Source organism: Apium graveolens, chromosome 2, assembly GCF_009905375.1.
Source record: "Apium graveolens cultivar Ventura chromosome 2, ASM990537v1, whole genome shotgun sequence".
NCBI lineage: Eukaryota > Viridiplantae > Streptophyta > Magnoliopsida > Apiales > Apiaceae > Apium > Apium graveolens.
Window position 1 is genome coordinate 171,392,083 of NC_133648.1, and position 7,319 is coordinate 171,399,401.

At 34.9% G+C, this 7,319-nt stretch overlaps 1 non-coding gene across 1 annotated transcript; it reads left to right on the forward strand.

Moving 5' to 3' along the window:
- The first annotated feature begins 374 nt into the window (after positions 1 to 374).
- Positions 375 to 481, forward strand: LOC141710231 (small nucleolar RNA R71). Its single transcript, XR_012570762.1, has one exon. It is a non-coding gene; the product is annotated as a small nucleolar RNA R71 (small nucleolar RNA).
- The last annotated feature ends 6,838 nt before the right edge of the window (positions 482 to 7,319 follow it).

Genomic DNA, 7,319 nt, shown 5'->3' on the forward strand with positions numbered 1-7,319 from the left:
GAAAATTGCTCACGAACTGAGCTGATTCACTAGAAATAGCACACTGATCAGTCTCATGGGCACCAACACAAAGCTCACAGACACTAGTGATTTGATTAACTCCATAATTGGCCAAAGTGTCCACCTTCATCGTCAAAGCCTTAAGTTAGGCAGTTATAGAAGTTGCTGCATCCAACTCTAGAATTCCTGCTACTTTTCCATGAGTCAGTCTCTGAGAAGGATTCTGCTATTCATTAGGAGCCATCAGTTCAATCAATTTATAAGCTTCATTTTAGCTTTTAGCCCACAAGGCTCCTCCTGATGCTACATCGAGCATGGGTCTAGAAGTATCACCCAATCCATTGTTGAAATAGTTTATAATCATCCAATCACGCATGCCATGGTGTGGGAACTTCCTTAGTATCTCCATATATCGATCCCAAGCCTCACACAGAGATTCTTCAGTTTGCTGAGTAAATTGAGTAAGAGCATTCCTGATTGCAACAGTCTTCTCCATAGGGAAGAATTTAGTGAGAAACTTTTGAGCAAGATCCTCCCATGTGGTGATAGACCCTGGTGGTAGAGAATGTAAAAAGTACTCTACTTTATCCCTTAAATGGGAAGAGTCACAGCTTGATAGCATCTTCAATCACACCATTGAACTTGAAAGTGTCGCATCTTGATGAAATCCCTAATGTGCATGTTGGGGGTCTTCAGTAGGAGAACCCCCAAACTGAACTAAGTTCTGTATCATCTGAATCGTGCTTGACTTGATCTCAAAAGCCTTAGCCGAGATGGCTGGCCTGATAATGCTAGACTGAATATCATTGATCTTAGGCTGAGAATAGTCCATCAAAGCCTTAGGAATTTCTACTTGATCACCTATCACTACTAAAACTGGTTCTTCGATTTTCTCTTCTTCTTCTACCTTCTCTTCATCCTCAAAAACTTCCCTTCGAACCACTACAACTTCTTCCTCGGTTTTATCCAAAGTTCTCTTACGAGACCGCGAAGGCGTATGCATACACGCTCGCTAGAGTACCTGAAATAAGATAAGAAAATAGATAAGTAACAATGTCCGAGTTAATGAACTTTAACGATCACTGATGACAAACACATAAACAAAAAACTAACACTGCAGTCCCCGGCATCGGCGCCAAAAACTTGTTAGTCGCTAAACACGCGCTAATAATATATGCAAGTATACGCGTTCGCAAGTAATATAGAATTATTTCTAGTTTATTCCCCCAAAGACTGACTTTGGTTAACTAATTAATTTATGCACTTATGCACCGATGATATGGTTATTATCCAATGCTAAGATGAATAATAATTTGGGATTTTGATTATAACTAAGAATTAAACTAACAATTATAACTAAGAGAATAAGAACAGTTGAATTAATATGACAAACATGGGATTCTAACTTCATTAAATACTTCATTCAATAGCTTTAATGTTCTTAACCTTAGCATGTAATGGTGATGACACTAATAAGATAACACGAAACTGATGAACGCCAACTTTCGTTGCACGAATACCCTACTACCAGACATCCACAAAAACAGATAGAAGCTGAATGACACCAATTATATTGAGACCCTATATGTCTATAGAATTTGACAACATAACGGTTTAATGCACAAGTTATCTATCGTGATTACATAGGGCAAGTAAGATGGTGAAAATTACCTATGAATCATGCATAACAATAACACATGAACCTATGCTAGCATGGCAAGTTCTAAACCCTTAAATTCATTATCGCTTAATTAAAGATTAACACGCTATCTTATAAGTTTGCGACGCTCATAAGACGAATACGCACAACCAATACTAGGTTATCATATAATTACCACACACTAAGGTATCGAAACAAATTAACTAAAGAAATCCATAAATAAATCCTCTAGAACCCCACAATTACGATTAGCCCATAATCGAACTCATCATCAACGTGGGTTCCGATGAAATCATGACATAATAAACGTAGTCGTTATACTGAACAAATAATAAAACCAAGTACAAAATAAGAGTAAGGTTCACGAATAAGAAAACTAGCATCCAAGTTACAACTTAAAACAAAGATTCACTAGTAAAAACAAGATCTTCTTCGTCTTCGTTGAAACATGCTGACATGGTCTTCGTACGGCTCTCCTTGTGCTCTGATGTATCTGTCTCTAGAAAACGTCCTTTATTTTAGTATATATAGCAGTCCATGCAAGATAGAAGTCCTCCAGGCGCGCTGGCTTTCTGACAAATGGGCACGACAGCGCGTTAGACCAGCGCGGGCGCGCCGTGCTTCTGGAAAAACTTCTGAATTTCTTTAATTCCTGTTACAATCGAGTTGGCTTTCGGAGATTTATTCTTTGGACATCATCCTAACACCATATTAGCACCAAAACACTTCTACTTCACCCGATTCTTAGAATAATGCCTGAAATGCAAAAATACTAGAAAACACATTAAAATACCAACAACTTGAGTACATTTACACCAATTCAAAGCTTTACGGAGCGTAATAAAGTGTCATAAAGGCCACTAAACAGTTCGTACTTAAAATCTTAACCAAATATCATTAACTGATATAAGTAAAAAATTAGCATACAACTAATCATGCTACAATCATATTCTGATTTCAGTGAAATCTAGAGATATAAGCATTGCTAAATTCACTAAAACCAAAATTTCATAATTAACTTATAACACATAAGTTACAATCAATATACTAGATATCAATTGTTGACAGATTTAGTTATAATGAATCATGCTGCTCATTTATTTTAAGTTAGTTTGAATTATGGAGCAAATAAAATCATTGAATTGCTTCAAATTCCATTATCCAAACAACCCAAAATAAGTATTAAATAAATAAATACTAAATATCTATGAGTTAGATACCAGCACTTAAATTTATAATTATCCTTGAGTAAGCACCAATTGGATATTTGACTTATATACATGGCAATCACTCTTTGGATAATTATTAATTTTAGAAATAATTTCTAAGCATATAAAATATTGAAAGTTTTATACACATGACTTAGAAAATACTTCAACTTTCAATATCAATGATTTTAAAAATAAGTATTGATTACTTAGAACAAAAATTATAAATAATATCACTGATACTAAAAGTATCACAATTATTCGTAAAAGACACAAATAATTATGCCGCGTATTTTTTTAAATATAATTTAAATTATGAGACTGATATGGAATGGAATTGTCTACAGTCGTAATTTAAATCAATTAAATAATATTCAAACTTAATGCTATAGTACTTAACTACAACATATGTATATGACATTGTAATCATGATAATCAAGATAGTAGCACTAAGTACGAGGTACTGGATTACTGATAAATTCATAAGTCCTTTAAATAGTGAAGATTTAATACTTGTGAACTTATATTAAGAATTCCTTATAGATGGGATTTCCAACTAATGTGCAATGAATGATATCCCACACTTACAAACTAGTCTTGAAAAATTAACTTTATCAAGTGATTTAATAAATGTTTCTGTCAGTAATTCTTTGACTATGATGACATGCTCTCTAAAGTGATGATACCTGGTGTGAAGGTGCCTTGTCATACACTATTCCACAGAGTTGTTGGATTTGAAGTTGTTTCTCATCATAACAGAAAATCAACCTTCTTCCATGAAGTTGATAGCTTCCCGAGATGATTCTCCCGTCATTTAAGTTGACAGCTTCAGAGATGCTTCTCCTGTCTTTCTTACAACCTGCGTAATCTATATCTATATAGCCAAATATGTTAAGCATAATATCTTTAGGGTAATTTACTCCAAGAGTTGGTAGTCCCTTAAGATATCTAATAATCTTGTTAATAGCTATAAGATTGGATTCTCTAGGATCCACTTGGAACCTTGTATTTTGGCATTTTGAGAACATTATATCACTACACATATATAACACTATATTTATGCCTAATGATAAGAGAGTTATTAATATGATGACTCTACTAGTTCATTTTAAACTTGTAACTCCAGTTAGAGTGCCATACCATGTCCTTGACGATTGCTTGAGTAGTATACTAGTTCATACCAAACTGAAGTGAGCTTGTGAAGAAGATATATACAGGGTCCAATAGATCTGCAACTGCAAAGTCCATGAACTATTGTGTATCGACTACTTCCTTCGACTCACCAATATGGAGTGCACTTGTACACATTTACCAGAGTCCAATTCTAGGTAGAATGTGCATCAGGTGCCTGATATGTTGTAATATCCTCAAGTCTCGTCACTGGTGCTTTCTGTCAGATACTGATTCCAGATAATAACCTAACATCCAGTTTGACCTTGTCCCTCATGACAATACTATTTTCATCCAGTATTGACTTCTGGTTATCCTAGTACCAATTACAAAGTTGTCATTTGGTTTGGATACCAGCTTCCCTTTAATCTGATTATTGACTGACTGAGCTCATCTTCCTTTGCAATCACCCAATCAATCCAGATCTATCAGAGCTCCTATAACTTTCTTAGTTTTTTCTTCAGATAAAAAACTAGAAAAATAATCATTTATACTCAGTAGCCCTGCTAATCATTACTCCACCATCTGGATCACTTAGAACTAGACTCTAGGAATAATATTGACATCAAACCCTTTGTCTCAGCAGATATGTTCTTTAGTGTCCTCTGATTTTCAATGTGGTGTTGTGTCTAACTAGTTGATCCTTCTTGTGCTCCCCCTAAGTTGGTATTGGGATTTCCTGAAAATCCATACCCTTGCTGACTGGCTTCATTGAAATAATGAGTTGTGATATACACTGCCATTCCATTGCTTGGATATGAATCATCGATACCATTAATTTCTCCTATAACAGCTTGGAGCATTGAGTTACTGAACTTTGCACTTAGACTTTTAATCATCTTTTGTTGATCAACCACAAGTGCCCTATAGGTTGTATACTCCACTGAGTAGCCATAGAAAATATCCTAACTAGTCTCAGCTGTAAATGCCAAGATCTTCAAACAACTGAAAACATTTTATTGTTTGCTTCTATAGAATATTCTCTCCAAACACTTTCAGGTTATCCAGTGTTTGCTTCTATTGGCCATTAACTCATTAGTGGTCTTCATGTATACATCCTGATCAAGGCTTGATCTTACTTGTTGCAAACTGTATTGACTGCTCCAGCCCTTTGGTATTTAGAAAGTCTTAATTAGCTTGATATTTCCCTTGTAGCTTTAATCAAGTTCTGGTTCTTCCTTTATACCACTCCACTTTAATACGGAGCTCCCAGTGCTGAATATGTCTCAAAATATTCTTGCTGTTACAGATATTAATCAGAACTGCTTCTTGAATTTAGTCCCATTATCTGATCACAAGATCATTTCTTTTACCGTTGCTTCCAACTTGATCTTCTGATACGATCAATCACCATCTGTGATGTCTTATCTTGAGAACGCACGAACAACAACTTTGTTTCATAAGAGTAGTCAACCACCATCACTAGGTATATCTTTACTTTGATGTGATGTTGTCTTTGACTTCTCTTTCTTACATGCCTCACATTTATCGTCTTCTGAATTCCAGATGAGGCAGTCCTCTCACTAAACCCTTTTTATAAAAGAGTTCCTTGTGTTAATGTTCAATGGTGAGGGCTTCTAATGCCATAGCTAAACTTTTGTCAGTTGAGGCTTTTACAGTAGAAACTATTCACTTCACCTTTACTGAGATTCCCGTCTAGCCATAAGCATATCCTTTTCTTACTCTAACAAGAGCAAGCTTCTCAACCTTCCTGCTTCAGATGAGACAATAATCCTTCATTGAATTGACATTTTGTCCTTTGATGTAGAACTGTCTGATGAGAGGATTTGTGCCTTGATTTTTCAGCAAGAAAGATGCTTCAATTGTTATCAATGACTCCAATAATTAGTTGTTATCAGTGATAGCAATTGTTGAGTTCATGATGACATCCCTTTTCTATATAGCTTGTCCCGTACTGAAAACCTTTGTTGTCATCTCCAAAGATTACTGACGGAATAACTTTTTTGATCACATTTGATTGTGAGGCTCTTTCTTTGATCATATGCCTTGAGTATGAATTACCAAGAATACATATGAATCAATTGACCTGTTATGTCCTGAACTCACAAATGGATTTCTTGGTACCCAAATTATCAGTTTCGGTCCAGATGGATTAGAGATATTATTATAAACAGAGATAACAACAGCTGCAACCTTATCATGCTAATACTTATCTTTGACTGACCATTTTCTCCATTTTAATACCCTTGACAAATTTGTCTCTAGGCTAGGGGAAAATTGGTTCCAATCTTACATAAGGAGGACTAGCAGTCTTTGCCTATTGTAATCCTAAACATGCTTCTTCTATAATTAATGCAAGTACTAAGAGATGCGTTCATGGCATAAAGATAAGCTAGCAATGTATTGGGAATATATGGCATTCATTCAGAAATATGACACATAAGAATTAAGCAATATAGGCATGATCTGGAAATAGAATTAACAATTAAATTACTAATTCTATCTAGTCCAATCCTATTGATAAATCTCATCTAGCTATCTCAATCCAATTATAAACTAATACATCTTAACAAACAATTCAGATTAAATGAATAAATTATAATGTAATAGGATACATGAGATAAGCATAAACAAAGGTCTTATATGCTGAAAAACATATATCTCACTAAATAAATTAGTCATGTTCAACAAATAGTCAAACACATATTTAAGATCATCTAAAGTAACATGCACAAGCTAAATATCAATCCTAGTTACCAGAAAAATAATCTAGTGAACTATTTCAGCATTATCTATGTGTGATGCTCTCATGCTTGTGCGAGTGTTAAATATTTAAACACTAAGATCTTATCAAGCATTGAATATTGAAAACAAAATATTGCAGTTCAAACCTGAGATATGTACATTGGACCATCTACAGAGATTGTTGTGAAAGCAAGATATTCATGATTCTCGTCATCTGATCCATCCCAACTCTTTCCCGTGCACTATAAGTTTTGATTGGTTGCTTCCCTAAGAAAACATTCCACCTTTGTCTCAACTCTTCAACCGAATCCCTACTCATCCTTGTTTGTCAAGCTTGTTCTGTTATAGAAAAACCCCTGATAGTTACTTGACACATATATCTTGTCATAACTGTAGTTATCAAATCTTGTATCTCAGTCTTGTAATCACCTCTTGAACTGAATCTGTAAAAGTCTTTTGCTTCAGAATAGATAGGCTTGATCCTTGGATATAGCTTATGTATTCCTTGTGAATCTGATACGACCCAACTTCCCTGACATGTGAAAAACTGCCCTGATGTCCAGTCCCTCAAGTAC